The sequence below is a fragment of the Molossus molossus genome, unplaced genomic scaffold (assembly GCF_014108415.1).
Source record: "Molossus molossus isolate mMolMol1 unplaced genomic scaffold, mMolMol1.p scaffold_m16_p_8, whole genome shotgun sequence".
Lineage (NCBI taxonomy): Eukaryota > Metazoa > Chordata > Mammalia > Chiroptera > Molossidae > Molossus > Molossus molossus.
In genome coordinates this window covers 28,949,623-28,968,089 of record NW_023425402.1, presented here as the reverse complement: position 1 = coordinate 28,968,089, position 18,467 = coordinate 28,949,623, and the positions used below count along the sequence as shown (strand labels likewise).

Genomic DNA, 18,467 nt, shown 5'->3' with positions numbered 1-18,467 from the left:
ATAGAAACATCAATGAGAAAACATCAACTGGCTGCTTCCTGCATGCCCCCCACTGGGGATTGGGCCCACAACCTGGGCATGTGCCCTGACTAGAAATCGAACTGGCAACCTTTTGGTGCATGGGTCGATGCTCAACCACTGAGCCACACCGGCTGGGCTATATATATTAAAATCAAGAGTTCATGGGTGCATTTAAAAATGTTTTGTTACCCTGGCAGGTGGCTCAGTTGGTTGGAGCATCGTCCAGTAAATCAAAATGTTGCCAGTTGATTCCCAGTCAGTTGTAGCACATGGGAGGCAACTGACCGATGTTTCTCTTTTTTTTTTCTCTCTCTCTCCCTTCCTCTCTCTCTAAAATCAATAAAAACATATTGTTGGGTAAGAGTTTTTAAAATGTTTAGTGATGTTTAACACATATAAAGTGTACAATTCTTAAGTGTACCACTCAATGCAGTTTTACATGTGTACACATATATAACATCTGAGGTACATTTAATAAAATTTTAAAATTTTAGCCTCCTATTATATTTTCTTTAGTAAGCAGAAGAAATGGGTTTAGATAAGCAAATCTATTGCTCTGGAGTATGGCTAGGGGCCAGGTGTGATGGTCAGTTTTATGGGTCAACATGGCTGGGCTAAAGTATCCAGTTATTCACTCAAACACTAATCTACATATTGCTGTGAAGGTATTTTGTAGATATGATTAACATCTACAATCAGTTGACTTAAAATAAAGGAAATTACTCTTAATTATCTGGGTGGGCCTTGTCCCATCAATTGTTAGGCCTTAAGAGAACTAAGGTTTCCCTGAGGGTGAAATTTGTGGGCCTGCGGACTATAGCACCAGGGAATGAAATCAGGGATTTTGTGGGAGATGTGTTTATATCAAATTACAAAAGCTGATGCCTCAGCACCACAGTGAATTTAGTTTCAGATGTCCTTGATGCAGCAGTGGGTTCTTTTTTGACAGAGTTCTACTGATTTCCTTCACTTTTCTGATTACTTACTCTCTTAGAGCAAGTTCCCCTGCATGTCCATTTTCTTCTATTTGCACTTCTCACTCTGTACTCTTGTCTTAGGCAATGTATCCATAAGAGTGGGTGCAATTATAGCTATATGCTAATGATTTTCAAATTAACTCATCAGCCCAAGTCCCTTTTCTGAGAGGTAGATACACATACATAAATCTTTATCTGACAGCTTGGCTTTGATGTCTCCCAGTTGCCTGAGAATCAACAGGCTCAAAACCCAGTTCTCCCTTTCCCACCAGGGCTGCCTCTAGCACAGCTGCAGGCCATTCAGTGTCCTGGTGCCTTTGGAAATCAGAGCAAATGCACATATAGCAATGAATGAGAGGTGTGAAGGAATAAAATTTAGTCAGGAGAGTAGAAATAACCATATTTAGCACTCCCTCAGCATGTCTGGGCTTTAAGATGAATCCTTTCATTCTAAAAACCAGTTTCATCAGGCTTCATAGTAAACATTGCAATGCTTTTTTTTTTTTTTTTTTTGAGTCTTTGAATATGCTCTCAAAATCACAATAATTTAATTTTGTGTATAGTCATACACAGTACAGGAGGTATCAAATACGAATAATGAAACTTTCAAACATTCTTTTACTTAATTCTCATTTTAAAAAAGTTTTTGAAACAGGTAATTTTAGTCCTATTTTGTAGACAAGGAAATGCAGGCACAAGGAGATGAAGCATTTTCTCCAATTTTATACAAGGTAGCAGTAGCGTTAAGATTTAAATATAAATGTATCTGACTCAAAAGTCCATTGGCTTTCAACTTCAAGAATGCAGGAATTGACATTCTTTTTCTTGACCTATGGTTTAAAACTTATACATTTAAAAAATGACTTAGCTAATAGCAGTTTTTGAAAAATTAAATCTAGCATTCACTTTATACATTCCTAGAAAATTTAACTTAATATATCTTCTTATGTAACAAAACAGCATTGAAATGTAGATTTATATTTTAAAAATATTGTATTCTAATGTCGCAATTCTCTCAGGCTGTCTTTTTAACTCAGAATAATATGTTTACACACAGTTGACGGTGTGTGTTTAACATGTCACAATTTCTTTCTATTTAACTAGGTTTTTGTTATTCTGTCTTATATTCCACAACCAATTTGTACTTTACCCATGTGAAAATGTTATTAACTTACTATTAAGTTATTCTTCCAGATCATGACCCAGTAAAATAGCCTGTGGAGTAGAAATGAGAACAATGCATTTTATTTTTCCTTACACACAATTGAAACTTATTCAATAAGAATCCCTAACAAAAAAGAGACCTTTCCCTCTCACAGTCTGAATATTACAAGTATCTCAATTCTTATTGTGAAATAAAAACTGTCATTATCTCTCTCAGTAGAGTGCCATTTGCCATGAACAAGATTCAAATACTTTTGATTTTAAAAATAAGAGGATTTTTTTTCTCACGTATCATATGGCTTAGGTGTTTCCAGATAATCTATTTATATCATTTTAGAAAATTACATTGTTTATTACCAACCAATTTGCAGACTCCGCTCTCAGTTGTCATTGTCTTTGGCCTCTTCTCCCAGTTCTGGAGGAGCTGGACACAGCAGCCCCTGGCCCAGCGGTGAGCCGGCCACATGGCCCCTCCCAGACCCGTCACCTAACATCCGCTGTCAATTCCCTTTTTTTTTTTAGTATTTTACCCCCACATTATATTTAATTCTTCAAAAAAAGTGTTTTTAATAAGAATAAAAGAATATACAAGTAAACAGGCCAGTATAAATCAGAAAAACCAAACAGACCCCAGGAATAGGCATAAAAGGATGAAAACATAATCTTGATTAAAATGTTTGTGTGTTTATAGAATAAAATTTCTATTACCTTTTTATATGCTACAATGGCTTAAGAAAAAATCATTTTCTCTATTGTTTTGGCTGCTAAAATTTCAATAAGAAATAGTAAAATGTAGTAGAATTATACTCATTTTGACAGTTGGATTTAGATTATGGCCAAAAAATCAGGACATACAAATGCATTTTTATATTGTTTTCTACTCATATAAGAATGGCCAGTATTAGGAGACTATATACAATTTTCTCAACTAAAATTAGGTCATCTATACCTATGCTTCTTTTGTAGTTCCCTTAATCTTTTAACTCTGTTATTGAAAAAATATTTTTATCCACTATATTTAAAATTCTCTGATTAAATTAAGTAAATTTTCTACATAGATTCTATTATCTTTCTACACATTTTACATATTTTAATGTCTTTCTTTTTAATTTGTAAATATATATAGTCAGTCACAATATGTTGCTATAACACACACTCTATTCGAACACTGTTAAAATGACCCTCTAGATTATGGCAAACTCAGGATGACAGATCATTTGCCCCTATTAAAAATAATTTTCTACTTATATAAACAATGAAAAAGATATGAAAGTAAATATGACATGTAATTTTTAGGATATTCCAAATGTAGGAGGACTTCTGGCCTCTTCAGAAATAATTGGTTTAGCTTAAATTATTCAGGTTCAACATCTCTTTGTCATGGGTAATTTGGAAGGTTTTACCATTTTAATAATTGAGCGTCTGTCAATTCAATTAGCCATGTGGGACTCTAGATCAACCATTTAGACTACACTCCAATTGAACCTGCTAAAATCCTTTTGTGTGTGTTCAGTTCTTAGAGGTCTCTGGGTCCCGTCTCTGTTCTGTTCTTTATAGCCTGAATAACAGCAACACTGCTTACTTCCTTTGGGGAAGAGGTGTTTTAACGGCTGTGAAATGCTGCCTTGTTTTTAAATGCATAATTATAGGTTTTGCCTTTGCCATTTAATAATTTAAAAGATACTTTTCTAGTAATCAAAATGAAATAATTTTCTCTGATAATTACCTCAATTACTTCTAAAGAGTCAATGATGAAGAAATTCATGTGGTAAGACATAAAAAAATGATTAAATAGAATTTAGCATTGAATATACTTTTCTCTCTGCCATTTATTAAAATCACTACTTAAATTTAGTACTTGTGAAAAATTGGTATTTTCTTAATGGAATATAATTAATAGCATCTTTTTCATTTCAGGAAAAATAAATTTTATTCAACTTTTTTTCCCTTCATTATTTATGATTATAACATGAGGCAGCAGGTACCTTTGGAGATGTGAAGTCTGGGAAATGGACTCAATTCAAAGATTACCTTCAGAGCGACTTCATAGACTGGACACTATCTCTAAAGAGAGAACCATCTCAGTCTTAGTTTAAGGCTATATCAAGATAAGGAAAATGTAATATTTTGAGCAGAGCATAGTACTAGGGAATTTCTATAATAGTTGATTCACAGGAACTCATTAAGTAGAACCAGTCCTTATACTTAACCTTCAGCCTTGGGTGAAGGCACAGGTATAGGTTCCATTCCCTGAGAGATGATAACACCAAGGCTTACAAAAATATTATTAATCTACAGATTGAAATGTGGATGTCTAGGTAAGAAGAGGGAGAGGATATAGAAGGGAAGTAGAACAGTATGTAGTCCTTTTGTTCTTTAGACTAAGCCAAGAAGAGGGTATATATGTGGAGACAGAACTGGGTAAAGGGAGGTTTTAAGGATCAGTAGTGGTAGAGGTAAGTAAATATAACTATGAAAACCACACAGAGTGTAAGATGTGGTCCTCAAGCAGTTGGGTCTAAGGTCTTGTTGACAGTAAAAATGCACAGGATAGTACTGTAGAGCTCAGTAGTCATGACTAAACAGCCAGATCTCAAACACTTAAATCTGGGTTGTTTAATTTGATTTGGAAATAGAGAGGGCCTGGGCAGCATTGGATATTGTCATAGGAATGTGGGGAAGAAAACATTAGACTAGGAAAGAAATGGGCATTCTTTCCATATTTTTATAACATTGTCTACTAATGCCCAGGCCTACTCTGTATCTCAAACAAACTTAGAGTTAAGTAGCCTTCCAATATATATATATATATATATATATATGTGTGTATATATATATATGTATATATATGTGTGTATATATATATGTATATGTATATATATATTATATGATGAGATTTCTCAAATCTTTCCTTTTTCTGGGAATAATTCTAGCTCATCTACTGAACTGCTTAACTTATATAAGTAGAATTATCATGTATTCATTTCTATCTGCTTTCCTTCACTCAATATTATGTATGTTATTCATCCATGTCATTGCTTATAACAGTAGTTTGTTCATTATCATTGTTATTCCATTGTTTATATATTTATTGATTTATCAATTCTACTCTTGATGGAAATCTGTGCCGCTTTTATCCACTTACTTTTAAACATAGAGTACAATGGTTTAAATCATTATTTTAATGTAGTGGGTTAGTTTACAAACCTTTTTGTAAAATTACAATTTAAGCCACTATATATAAATAAAATGAATTATTAACAGCATAATTTAAGAACAGAGATTCTAAGAACACTGGAGAAAATTAGAGTTTCCTTTTGATGAAAAAATTTGAAATAGGAGTTGACACAGAGTTCATAGGTTTGGAGGTAGGCATTTAATGGACAGTGTGATACTCATGCTGTTCTCAGCACACTCCTGACGGCCTTGGTGATCGGTGTGCACTCTGGGCCTGCCAGTGGGCATACTCCTCTCTGGAGCCTTGTGGCCTTCCATAATAGTACCTTTCGAGCATGCCATTTCTCCTCTGCTGTCTACCAGAGCAACCCAAACATTTTCATATCAGCACTGGCTTTTGATTTTTCCAGGCCTCGGAGAGCCACTCGCAGACAAGGTTCCTTCATTCCCTGGGGAATGTCCTAGGATATTAAGTCCTATGTGCTGCGAGTGTGGCCCCAAGTTAACCAATTCTCATGTATCCAGTCTTAGTTCCCAGCTCCCTTGATCAAGTACCCTTGGTACTCCCTTGGTTCTTGTTGGTGTAGGATGGATAGTTCTCGTAGTTCCTTTGGTATGAACTCTTTTTTCTTCCTTACTAGGCATAGCCACTCCTTGGGAAGGTTCTGTAGGGATTTTACACTTGGTACAGGTCTGTCAGCAAAGAGAAAGTGTAGGGCCTCTCCTAAATGGATATACCTGTTAGCTTGCATGGAAGAGGCCTCTTGCAGCATGGGGAAGTGCTAACTCTCAGTGGGGAAGGGTGGGCCAGCTCCGGGCATCGAAGAGATCTGCTGAGCCAACATGTTCTGGGACATCCACATCAGTGCCTCCAGCCTATGTTTCACAGTCCCAGGTTTTCTCAACCAGGACCCCAACCAGAGAACAAGAAATTTGCCTTGGATCAGCTTTTATTTTTTTTTATCCTCACCTGAGGACATTTTTTTGTTGTTGTTTGTTCAGGTAGAGTGGGAGGAAGAGAGAGGAAGAGAGAGAGAGAGAGAGAGACAGAGATCAATGTGAAAGGGACACATCTAGTGGCTGCCACCCGCACGACCGACCAGGGCCGGGGACAAACTGCAACCAAGGTACATGCCCTTAGCGGGAACCGAACCCGGGTCTCTCGGGACCACAGGATGATGCTCTAACCGCTGAGCCAAACCGGCCAGGGCTGGATCAGCTTTTAAATGTCCCTGAAGCTCTGTGGCCAATGATCAGAACCTCAGCCTACTTAGTTGCATTTGTTATTCCACTACAGGAGAGGAAGGCCTTTTTGTAAGCGACCAAAGACACATGGAACAGATTTATTGGGGGAAGGGGGTATTTGTGAAGGACATAAAGGAGGGAGCAGAAGAAGGTAGGGAATGCCTCCAGAATGTTAATGCATGTCTGACCAGCCTGTTTAAGCAGAGAAATGTAAAAATACAATGTGGTATTAGGAAAGTTTGCCTGGTCAGATGGGGATATCCTTGAGCTGCAGTCATGCTTTTACAAAGTCCCCCACCTTGCAGGAATGGGCTTGTATTAAATCTCTGCTGTGTTTATGGCTGGGTGCAGTCCTCCAGAAATGAGGTGAACCCAGACTAGATCTAGAGGAGAGGCAGCTGAGGCCATCAGTCTTACTCTCCCTCCATCAGCAAATATAAATGCGTATTTGCAAGGGTATCACTAACACATTTTCCAGCCTCCCCTTTCACCTGGCTCCCTATTTAGCCCACGTAAAGCACTGGTAGGTATGGGGAGGAGACAAGAGAATGCCAAGGAATTACTCTCCCTCTTTTTCATTTGGCTGACTGCCCAACTGTGACTGCAGCTCTTTGGGGGTTCATCTCCCATCAGACAGCCCCTCTCTGCCTATGGTCCCAGCAAGTTTGGGGCAGCCCCTGCTGTGGTTCCAGGCTGCACCAGGACCTCTGGCTTCTGTACTCTCAGTTGGCTTTTCTCATTGTCCCTAAAGCCCTAAGGTGGTTGCAGTTTCCTACTGCGTTATCCTCCAATTCAACCACTGCTCTCTGTTTGACTTCACAGTTTTTCCATCATTTGAATAATCAATTTCTTTTATTCAATTTCTTATGATTTGAAAAGTAGAAGTGGTTTCTATTTGCCTGCCTGAACCCTAACTGATAGAATTAGAATAAATAAAGTAAAAACCCACATCACTTTCATGAAATCATATATTTTTCTTTATATACAGCTTTCAAAAAATGCAAATATCACAATTTTCTAATAATGCCTTCTTAAATTAATATACTAAAATTATTATCAATTTTAGGGATATTCTTTTCTCTATAACTTATATTCCTAATTAATATGTTCTTAAAATCACAGCAAGAATGAGTTAAGAAAGAATAAGAAATTACATTCCATAAAACATGTTTAATTGTTAAAGATATGCAGTATTATAGTTAGAGACATATAATTCTAATTTTATACTTTTGATCATGACATTTAAATATATATATTAATTAGCTTAAAACTAAATCAATGTATATACTTTTAAAAATAGAAGTATATATTAATTTGAATTTTTTTTTCTTCCCCATTATTGAGCTTTTAAACCAATAGGTAAGGGTAATAAAATGCTCAATGATGCATTTAAAATTGTTAATTTCTTTTTAGATGGCCTGTCCAAATACAGATTTATCTACCAGATAGATTCATGTCCACCATTTAGACTGAACGATAATGAACACATTTATCTGTATCTTGATCTCCACTGATACGTTTGACTAGACAAGTAACCTTTCTCAGTGTTTCTGATCAGTCTGTATTTCAAGCATTATTGGTTAGCCAGACTTGTACAGTCTAACATCATCTATGATAAAGAGTTCTTCTTTATACATACACACACAAAAGGAGGAGGGAGGGAAAAATGGTCAGTGGAAATGGAGAATTTTTTTGCAATTTTACTTTATAAACTTACTTATTTGATACATAAGAAAACTGTTAAATAAATTGTTAATTTTGCTAATTATCTTAACTCTGTGATCTTCTCTCTGGACATCGGCATCTATCAGAGGAACACCCTCACTTGTCATTTTTTACCATACCTGAATCAATACCAAGATCTAAACAGTCAAGTCCCCCAGTGAATTTTAGAGAGTCTATGTCCCAGTGACAATCTGGGATTTTTTTCTACTCATATTCTTTTTTTTTTAATCCTCACCCAGGACAGAGTGGGAGGGAGGGAGAGAGAGATATATCAATGTGAGAGAGGCACATCAATTGGCTGCTTCCTGCATGACCCTGAGCAGGGCCAGGGACCAAACAGCATTGAGGTATGTCCCATGACCGGAATCAAACCCATGACTCTGGTCCACGGGCCAACACTCTAACCACCGAGCCAAACCGGCCAGGGCTCTATTCATAGTCTTTATAAGTTTTCTATTGCAAAGGACCCAATACAAAAATGCTTTATAGCCCTGACCAGGTAGCTCCATGGGTTACAATGTCATCCTGATATGCCAAGGTTGCAGGTTCAATCCCCAATCAAGGCACATACAAGAATCAACCAATAAATGCATAAATAAGTGGAACAACAAATGGATGTTTCTTTCTCTCTCTCTTTAATCAATACATTATTTTTTAAAGTATTTTATACACTCAGTGCACTGATTGGTAGTCACCTGATGCTGGAGTAGGAGAATAAGCATAAAAGCAAGTGGTCTTTGAAGATTTCAGAGAATTTCTACCTCTAAGATGGTATTAACCAAGTCTCCCTGATATATGAAACATTGGAACCTCTTGATTTTTTCTTAAATCAAAGCCTAATGGGAATACCAACTCCTTTGTATTAAGTTGAACCATATGAAATTGCTGATATTTGACAATTTTTAGCCTAAAAATATAGCCGTTTCATAAAGTTCATCAAAATAGGCTCCTAAGTCTAAAACGAGATCTCCTAAGAACATCTGTTGAAGAAGGAAGACTTCGCCAACCTGTGAAATTACCTAATGTCATTAATAAAATACAAACAATCAGGAAGGGTCTCTTGTCTGCACGAATTCACCTGAATGCTGTACAATGCCAAAAACAGATTGTCTAAAGCATCGATGTTTTCTCTACTGACCTGGTGATCTTACAAGGTTTCAAGTCCACGTGCCTGGAGAAGTATTGCTAACCCATGTAAGGCTCAGTCTTTCATTATGACCATTCTACCTATAGCAACATGCCCTTTTGCTGCAGAAAAATAATCTGGGTGTTTGTTCCAACTAGTTTTGTAAATGTTAACAAGTTACTGTTGAACTATCCTTTTGCTCCCTTGGAAAGAAAGAATATTACCCTGATGATTGTAAGGTACTTTTCATCCTAAATTTTTTTCTTTATATGATTCTGTTCCCATGAAGGGGCTTTAATGGCAAATTAAAAACCTGTTTCTTCCTCTTAAAGCATTCTTCTGAACTAAATTCTCAACTTAATTTGGGCACAATCATGTTTAAATTTTGTCTGATTCCTCCAATTATCAAACCTCTTAATATGACTTTATCTTACTGTTGATTCATAAGGCTTTCCCATCTCTTCTTGGCCTTTTGGCTAAGATCAAGTGTAGTATCTGTTCTTATCAATTTAATAAAGGCTTTCTTTTGTAAATGTATAATTCTGCAATGTTTGTTAAAATTACTTTGCTACTTTTCATGTGTCTAAATCACACACACAAAAAGCTTTCAAGTGATTTTAACAAACACTGCAGGGTTATAAATTTAAGTTTAAGTTGGCTGTTTTTGGTATGTTTCTCTGTTCTCTCATTTCACACTTCTCTGAGGGACATGTTCCTCCCACTTGCAGCCTACAGGAAAGCCATCAGTGTGCCTACACACTCACAGCAGAAGCCTGGAGATCTGCCACTGCCCACAGTTGGCACTGCCTTGGCCACAACCAGAGCCCATGTGCACTGTACAGCCGAGGTTGCTCTAGCACCCCTCCTACAGCACAGCAAAAAAGCACTTTCTCTTTGTGCCTTTCATATTCAGACTGGGACTTCCCATGAATAGAACATTGCTAGAGTCCGTTGCCAAAGGAATCTGGGATATACAGTTTTGCTGGCTTCCAGTCCCCTGCGTTTCAGGAAAGAAAGAAAGAGAAAGAAAGAAAGAAAGAAAGAAAGAAAGAAAGAAAGAAAGAAAGAGAGAGAGAGAGAGAGAGAGAGAGAGAGAGAGAGAGAGAGAGAGAGAAAGAAAGAAAGAAAGAAAGAAAGAAAGAAAGAAAGAAAGAAAGAAGAGAGAGAGGAAGGAAGGAAGGAAGGAAGGAAGGAAGGAAGGAAGGAAGGAAGGAAGGAAGGAAGGAAGGAAGGAAGGAAGGAAGGAAGGAAGGAAATATGAGAGCAAGCAAACAAGTGCCTGGTGGTTTACCTCCATGGAGCTTGAGCATCTCTTCTCACCATTGCACCCCTATCAGTGTTCCATTCGTAATACACAAAACCACTTCATGTTTTCAGCTAATAAGGCAAACATTCCTCGTGCAAATTAAGTTGCTCTCAGAAAAAGGTGAAATAGGAGGATCCCAAATCTTTATATCCATCTCTGTGTGATGGTAATTTCTTTTCTAGTTCATTCAATGTCCATCCTCTGTATTCAGCAAACTAAAAACTAAATATTACTTTCAGATACTACCAACACTCCTTACATAAAGAGTAGGTGAAAGTGAAATAATAAATGAAGCACTAATGAATTTATGTAATGCATGCTAGTTAAACACAATAAAATTACAAATACATAAATAACATGCAAGCAAGAAAATATGCATGTATGCCACTATTCTCTTTCCGAAAAATGGTCACCTAGCCATTCTTGACGTTACTAAGCATATAGATAGGTAGCTATAGAGAGTGAATGAGACAAACAGAAATGAAGATGGATACAACGAAGGAGCCCAGAAAGCACACATACTTAAAGATTAGGAGATATTTACTCATCACTGACCTGAGAGCCAGCGAAACATTCTTCTTTCTACCAAACCAGTTTGAGAATCTGTAAGCTATGGGAAACAAACAAAATGGACCTGCGCAGATGCATAAGTATTTCTCGCACTATTTCAGAAGGTTCACTGACCCTCTGAAGTCCATTAGCCCACTATACATTTTCTACAAGGATCGTTTATTATTTTCCTAACAGGAAAAACCTAAGTAAGATGCTCTTAAGAAGATAATAATAGACAGCTTATCTGATAATACAGAAAATTTTAATACTTCTAGGAAATTAAAACAACAATCTTTCTAAAATTAAAATGGCTGCATAATATGAAAGCCATACAATTTAAAACTGAGTAGATGGTCATTTGTTTTGAGCAATGTCAGAGGACAAAAAAATTCTTTGTATGAATACTACATCATCGTTGTAACATTGAACCACTTAGGTAATATAAAACTAAACTCAAAGAATTCACTCAAAATTGTTTATAAGAACTCAAAACATTCCATACATACATTGTATTTTATTTAGCTTATTTTTAAACTGTCTCACTTGGGAAACTCTTTTGCATTACCACCCAGAAAATACATAGAACCTCTGGCGTCGGAAGAATGAAACATTATTTCCCCATGTATAATAACATTTCAGTGATTAATACCTAATATATATAGAAAGAGGCATAGTTTCAATTAAAAAAAAAATGCAGATAAAGCATATTTGCCAGGGGAGGTTTCTATAAAATATTTTCATGTTTTTCAGATTCCGTGGCTAGTTTTAGAGCTATGGATCTTCCCAGTGTTTCTTCAACTGTATTCCTTTAGTTATCAAGTAGGAGTTGGATTTGATCAAACTCATTAGTACTGTATGTAATTCAATTGATTGGTGATGATATTGATGCTACTTAATAATAGTCTGTGTTAGCAAGTTAACACAGGTAAGTAACTACCTGAAAGCGAGTACCCAAGGAAAAAATAATTACACATCATTTATTTCATTTAATAAGCAATCTTGAATTAGTTAATTGCATTTCTTGTTTTATAATAGTTTTCAAATTATTTCTGGAGGCAGAAAGGAAGATAGAAAAAATAATAAGAGTAAAATTTAGTTTAAAATATTTATAATAATTTTTTTTTATCCTCACCCGAGGACATTTTTCCATTTTTTATACAGATAGAGTGGGAGGGAGAGAGAGGAAGGGAGACAGAGAGAGAGAAACATCGATGTGAAAGGGACACATCGAGTGGCTGCCACCCGCACGACCAACCAGGGCCAGGGACAAACTGCAACCGAAGTACGTGCCCTTAGTGGGAACCGAACCCGGGTCTCTCCGGACCGCAGGCCGACGCTCTAACCGCTGAGCCAAACTGGCCAGGGCTTATAATAATTTTTGAAATGTATCTTTATTGTTGAAAGTATTACAGATGTTCTTCCTTTTCCCCTCATTCACACCTCCTCCCTGCTCCCCCCCCCCTTCATAGCACTAATGTTAACTTACTCAAACACTTAAAATTTTAAAAAGAAATTTTTAAAATAATTTTGCCATTATTATTGTTCAGCTTTTTTCTACTCTGAGTCCTACTTCATGTTTTGTAGCCTATTATTCGCTTTTTAGGTATGTGCTTCTAACCAGGGACTAATGATTTCTCAGATGTCAGGACAGGAGTTGTTTGTGTTGGTAATATTCTTCTGGATATTACTCAGGCACAATACATAATTCATGAGGCTGGGCTCTACTAAAACAAACACTGCAACAGTATTTCAGGGCCCCTACATCTCCAATTTTATTTCCTACTATTATCTTTGAGAATTCTAGACGGTAATCTTCTGTAAATTGAGAACCATTGTTCCTACATGCTGGCATTTTTGATAGGATCAAAAATGACATTGTCCCCTGTGGGTGCCCAACAAGTATTTACTAATATATAAATTTGAGAGGTTTCCAATCAGATCAGTAACCTCAGTTTGACCTCTCCATTCAGGAATAATTTTACCATTTATCTGCACACATATCTGTTACCATCTCTCCTTTCTTTAAATTATCCTAGTTATGCTGAAGCTCTAAATCTATCACACAGATTAAATTGTACAGCATTGTTAGTATTTTATATAAATTATTTTTGGTATGTTAGCTTTTTTTTTGTCCAACACAATTACAGGCAGGAATGTTATCTATGTTCTTCAATAACCTCCTATAACACCTATAACGTATTTTCTTATTGAATGAAACATAAGAGGATGAATTGAATAAGTCAGTTAAAGGCATAAGCAATTGTAGATATTAATCCAATCCCTATTTATTGAGCAGCTACTTGATGTGAGACACTATGCTTTTGACATTGGGAATTCTAAGCAGAAAAAAATAACAAAACAGACATTAATCTCCTGGAGCACATTCTGTTGATGTAGACAGGAAATGTCAACAAAAATTAAAATCAAGGATATTAGTACCATAACTATAGGAAAACACGCAATGTAATCGAAAGAAGGGGGAGATTGTGTGATGGGCAGAGATAGCAAGAACTTGACAGAGGGTATGATTCTCTATTAAATAGAGATTTTAAATGGTTATCTTTATTTGTGTAAAATGATCTTTTGCTAATTGATAATGTCTTATTTAGTACATTGTTTTACTAATGTGAAAGAATAATGTATTCATTGTTAAGGCTGCATCTACTCTAAATGCAACGACACAGCTGAGGATATTAGAGAGCTTTTAGGTGTTAATTTTCTCATGAAAAGAAAAACTAATAGCATAGCTGCAAGAGGAGTATGTTCTTATTTGAAGAGTAGATTTATTTATCAATTTGTTTTTAATCCTACCCACAAAGCAGCACAGTCCATAGGCTCATACTTCCAGTTGTAGATGTGATTTATTCAAGCAATACCAATGCGATCAACCTCGCTGCAGCTTTATCATCCATGTTCATTTACTCCAAGTGCTAAACTTTAAAGGTAATCCCGTGTTGTCTAATTTAAAAGTTACATGTGGCATGCACTCATAAATTAGCAAAGTTGTGCCATTTAGTTTCAACACTGGCTTGACATAAAAATGTCTTTATATAAAACACACTAAAAAATGTTTATAATCTTTAAAATAAATATAATTTCCTTAAAATTTGGAAATGAGTTTTAAATACTTCTGAACTTTCATTTTCTATCCCCGTTTTGGCCAGGGCTTTAGCATTTCAGAATGGATTCTATTACAGTTTTATGGGGGAGGTACTGAAGTTTGGGTTACATGTTTGCCTTTTTGATTTTTTATTAAGTACAGGAACTGCACTGTAACCCATCCATCCCTGGCCTCACCAATCTATAACAACAAAAGCAAATTGTATTTCTGCATATGAACAAGTTATTAGAGCAAGAGCCTTACATTAGATTAAATAAAGAAAATAATCCCAGACATAATCTCCAACTACATTTGAGAATAATCCCCTCAGTCCTTCCACTCTCCAGCATTTAAATTGTTGACCGTAAACAACACATCAACCAGATATTTCTCCGGCAAAGTGGATTTATTCAGGAAGAACAAAGAGTTGCAATACAGAACATGCAACCATGTCAAGTCAAGTGAAAGTCTGCTAAACAAAAGAGGAAACTCTTCTGTGGAGAGGAAGAGGAAGCTGGGAGGGCTATCACAAAAGTTCTTGTGCTTAGAAATCAGCAACCAATGTAGTGTGTGAGCGCTTCCCCTTCCGGCCTCCTAATTCATTTAAAATGGGATTTCTGTTTACTCTTTTTTCTTTTTCTTAAAAAACAGCATCTTGCCATTGTGCAGCTTCTGCAGCTGCCTGGCCCTATGAGGAGAGCTGACTTCCTGTGGAATGGATGCTGGGAGCCCCAGTGTAGCTCTGGGGAGAGGACAGTGCCCTTCTTCCATACACTGGGCCGTTTCTGGCTGCCTCATTGCTCAGTGGAACAAGAACGCAGCAACACCCTGTGGTGGATGAGGTTAAGTGTCAATCACCAACCATTTCAACCTCCTTTTAACTGCCTTTCTTAACTGCAAGGAAGTGGAAAGCTAAAAACTATGTTTTACAGACTTTCTTGTAGCCAGTTAAGGATGCAGATCAGTGTCTGCCAATTACAGGCATTCTTGAGAGATTTGGCAGGCAGAACTGAGGCTGCAGACAGCTGGGCTTGCTGTTGCAAAAGGGTTGTGGAGATGCGGGCGCTTCTGCAGCAGCGTTCCAAGATGTAGGTGCCCTAGATCACCCCTACTTCAGTGAGCACCTGAGTGAGTCTGACAGTGTCAGGGACGGCCTCCAGAGCCCCTCATCCTCACCGTGACAGAGGCAGTCGCTCCTCTGGTGGGCAGTTAAGCAGTGTGTTTTGGGGATTCATTCCTGAACACTCAGCCTGTACTTCTCATGACAACTTCCTATTTTAAACCACTTTCTCCTTAATATAACTTGAACAGTTTGGGTGGTGAGCATGCAATGCAGTGTACAGATGATATATCATAGAATTGTACATTTGAAACTCATATAATCTTATTAACCAATGTCATCTCAATACATTCCATTAAAAAGAACTGGAATGGTGGCTGTTTCCTGAAACTGAACTGTGGCAGATATCTATGGCGAGCCTCACTCGTAGCTGCCCAGACTTGGCTGTTTGACCGCGTCTGCAGCTGTTCCGTCATTGACGACCGGTGCACTCATTTCAGTAACCTGCTTTCCCAGCTGCTTTCACATGCTGAGGAATGGCCGAACATCATTCCTGAAATAGTCCTGGGACATGTAATGTTTTATAATCAGAGACCTGTTAGCTCCGGATCAGGTTCCAAAAACCTGCTTCATTGATTGTCTGGGAAATAACCTCCCCTGGGGAGTTCTCAGGAGCAGCATGCCCACGCACAGCCTTTCCATGTTCTCAGGAGGGTCATGATAGACACTGACAGGCACACACTTCCTACATAACAAGTATCCATTCTGTTTGTCTCTCTCTGCTTTATAAGACTCATAATTCTCATATCGGAAAAAAAAAGTGTAATTACAACCTTATACCCGTTGGCAAAATCTAAGGCCAGAAACAAGTTCCTACTAATACAATAAAGTGGGCCTTCCTTCCTTCCTTCCTTCCTTCCTTCCTTCCTTCCTTCCTTCCTTCCTTCCTTCCTTCCTTCCTTCTTTCTTTCTTTCTTTCTTTCTTTCTTTCTTTCTTTCTTTCTTTCGTTAGTACTCACCTGAGGATAATTTCCCATTGATTTTCTAGATAGAGTGGAAGGGAGAGAGGGAGAGAGAAACATCAATGTGAGAAAGTCACATCGACTGGTTGCTTCCTGCATGACCCAAACAGGGCCAGGGATTGAACCTGCAACCCAGGTACGTGCCCTTGGCCTGAAATCAAACCCATGATCCTTTGATCCCTGTGCTGATGCTCTATTTGCTGAGCTAAACTGGCCAGGGCAAAGTGGGCAAACTTATTCTTATATGTTTTCCATGATTTAAAAAGCTACTATTTTCTCAAAGACCTAAATATGTTACTTAACATTAAAATATTTTGTTTCTATAAGTATTTTCACTCTTGTCTTTTTCTAAATTTATTTAAGATAAAATAGTGTACTCCCTTTGCACACTGAATGGGACTGTGATTCACTTACATACATAACCACTTTCAGATTTTGACTCCCAAAACCCAGAGATCATTTAATTCGTCTAAATTAATGTGGTACCTGTTACACTTGAGTGTTTAATGTTTTAACTTTAAAATGGAATTGTTTTGAGATTTTATTTGTAATTATTGATACTTTTTACTACTCAGATCTTGATGCTTTGGTGGAAGTATACCTAGCATATCCATTTATTTATTGTGATACATTGAAGATGCTAGTCCTCCTATTGATACATAGACTCTAATTCCCATTCCCTGGAAATCAGGCTTGGTTTAGGATTTATTTGTCTAATAAAATGCAGGGAAAGTGATATCCTGGGATTCTGTGGCAAAATTATAACCACTCTTGCAGATTCTGTCCTGACTATTTGGAACACTGACTGCTTGTATGTCCGCTTGGAAGAGAGCTCCATGGAGAAGTGCAGCTACTATGAAACTACCATGATGTGACAGCACAGGCTCTGTGAGGGTTCTCTGACAGATGAGACCATGGGGAGGCAGAGGAAGAGAGAGAGGAGTCTGAGGCCCAGAAACACACAGAGCAGCCGTGTTGTAAGAAGACCCTGAAACAACCTGTTTCCCAGCAGATTCCTCAAGGGTCAAAAAAAAACACACACAAAACAACCAAAACTGTGCAACCAATCCCTTCATAAATTTCTGGCCTCTGAAATTGGCAGCAAAATAAAATGGTTGTTTTAAGCCATTAAACACTGGGAATGTTTGTCAGGTCGCAATAGAGGAACAACATTTTCATTTATTCTATAAATATCATCCCCAAAATTACTGCATTAAGGGTAATACAAAAATGACCATGTCAAGTAACAGCAAAATCCCTAGTTGGAAATGAAAGCACACTCTTGTGTGACAATAAGAACAGGTAAACGAATGGCTATACCAACATTTGCTAAGACCAATATTACAGCAACGTACTGAGTATTACAGGAGAAGAGATGAAAATGCATCTTATTGTAAATGGGAAGTGAGGATGAGGTGAAGAATCATAGAGAAAGATATGTCCAAATTGAGCCTATGTATTTAATGGGAATTCTTTATGCTGGCATAGGAGTTAGAGGCATTTTAGGGACAGGGAATAACCTATGAAGAGAAAATGACATGTGTTCATTGATGCATCAGTGAGATGGTTTTGTATAGAGATCCAGCAAGATGTGCACAAGGAGAATGGTGAGAGAGGCTTCAAAGAAAAGAAAATTTGTCCTTACTAAGGGCCTTGTGGACCACATACAGTATCCTGTAGGTAACCAGTTTCTAAAGGATTTTAAAAGTAGTCAAAACACTGAAACAAATAAGTCCCCAAATATTTGACCATTCAAACACAAAACTATCTCTTTCTCTATAGAAAAGTCCAAACCCTCCATGACAGGTTTAAATTAACTAAGGTTGGAGGATGTCAGTAGGACAGTGCTCTGCTCCACCTAGTCATCCGCAGATCCAATGTGATGTAAGCCCGATGTCTTCAACACACCATATACACAGTCACTTTGGGGAGCTAAACCCAGCAGGCAGAAGCAAAAGAGGATGGGAAATCAAACCTGCAGTTCTTTATGAG

At 37.3% G+C, this 18,467-nt stretch overlaps 1 non-coding gene across 1 annotated transcript; it reads left to right on the top strand.

Annotated features, from left to right (window-relative positions):
• Nucleotides 1-9,891: 9,891 nt before the first annotated feature.
• Nucleotides 9,892-10,079, top strand: LOC118622174. The gene has a single exon (XR_004957982.1). It is a non-coding gene; the product is annotated as a U2 spliceosomal RNA (small nuclear RNA).
• Nucleotides 10,080-18,467: the final 8,388 nt, after the last annotated feature.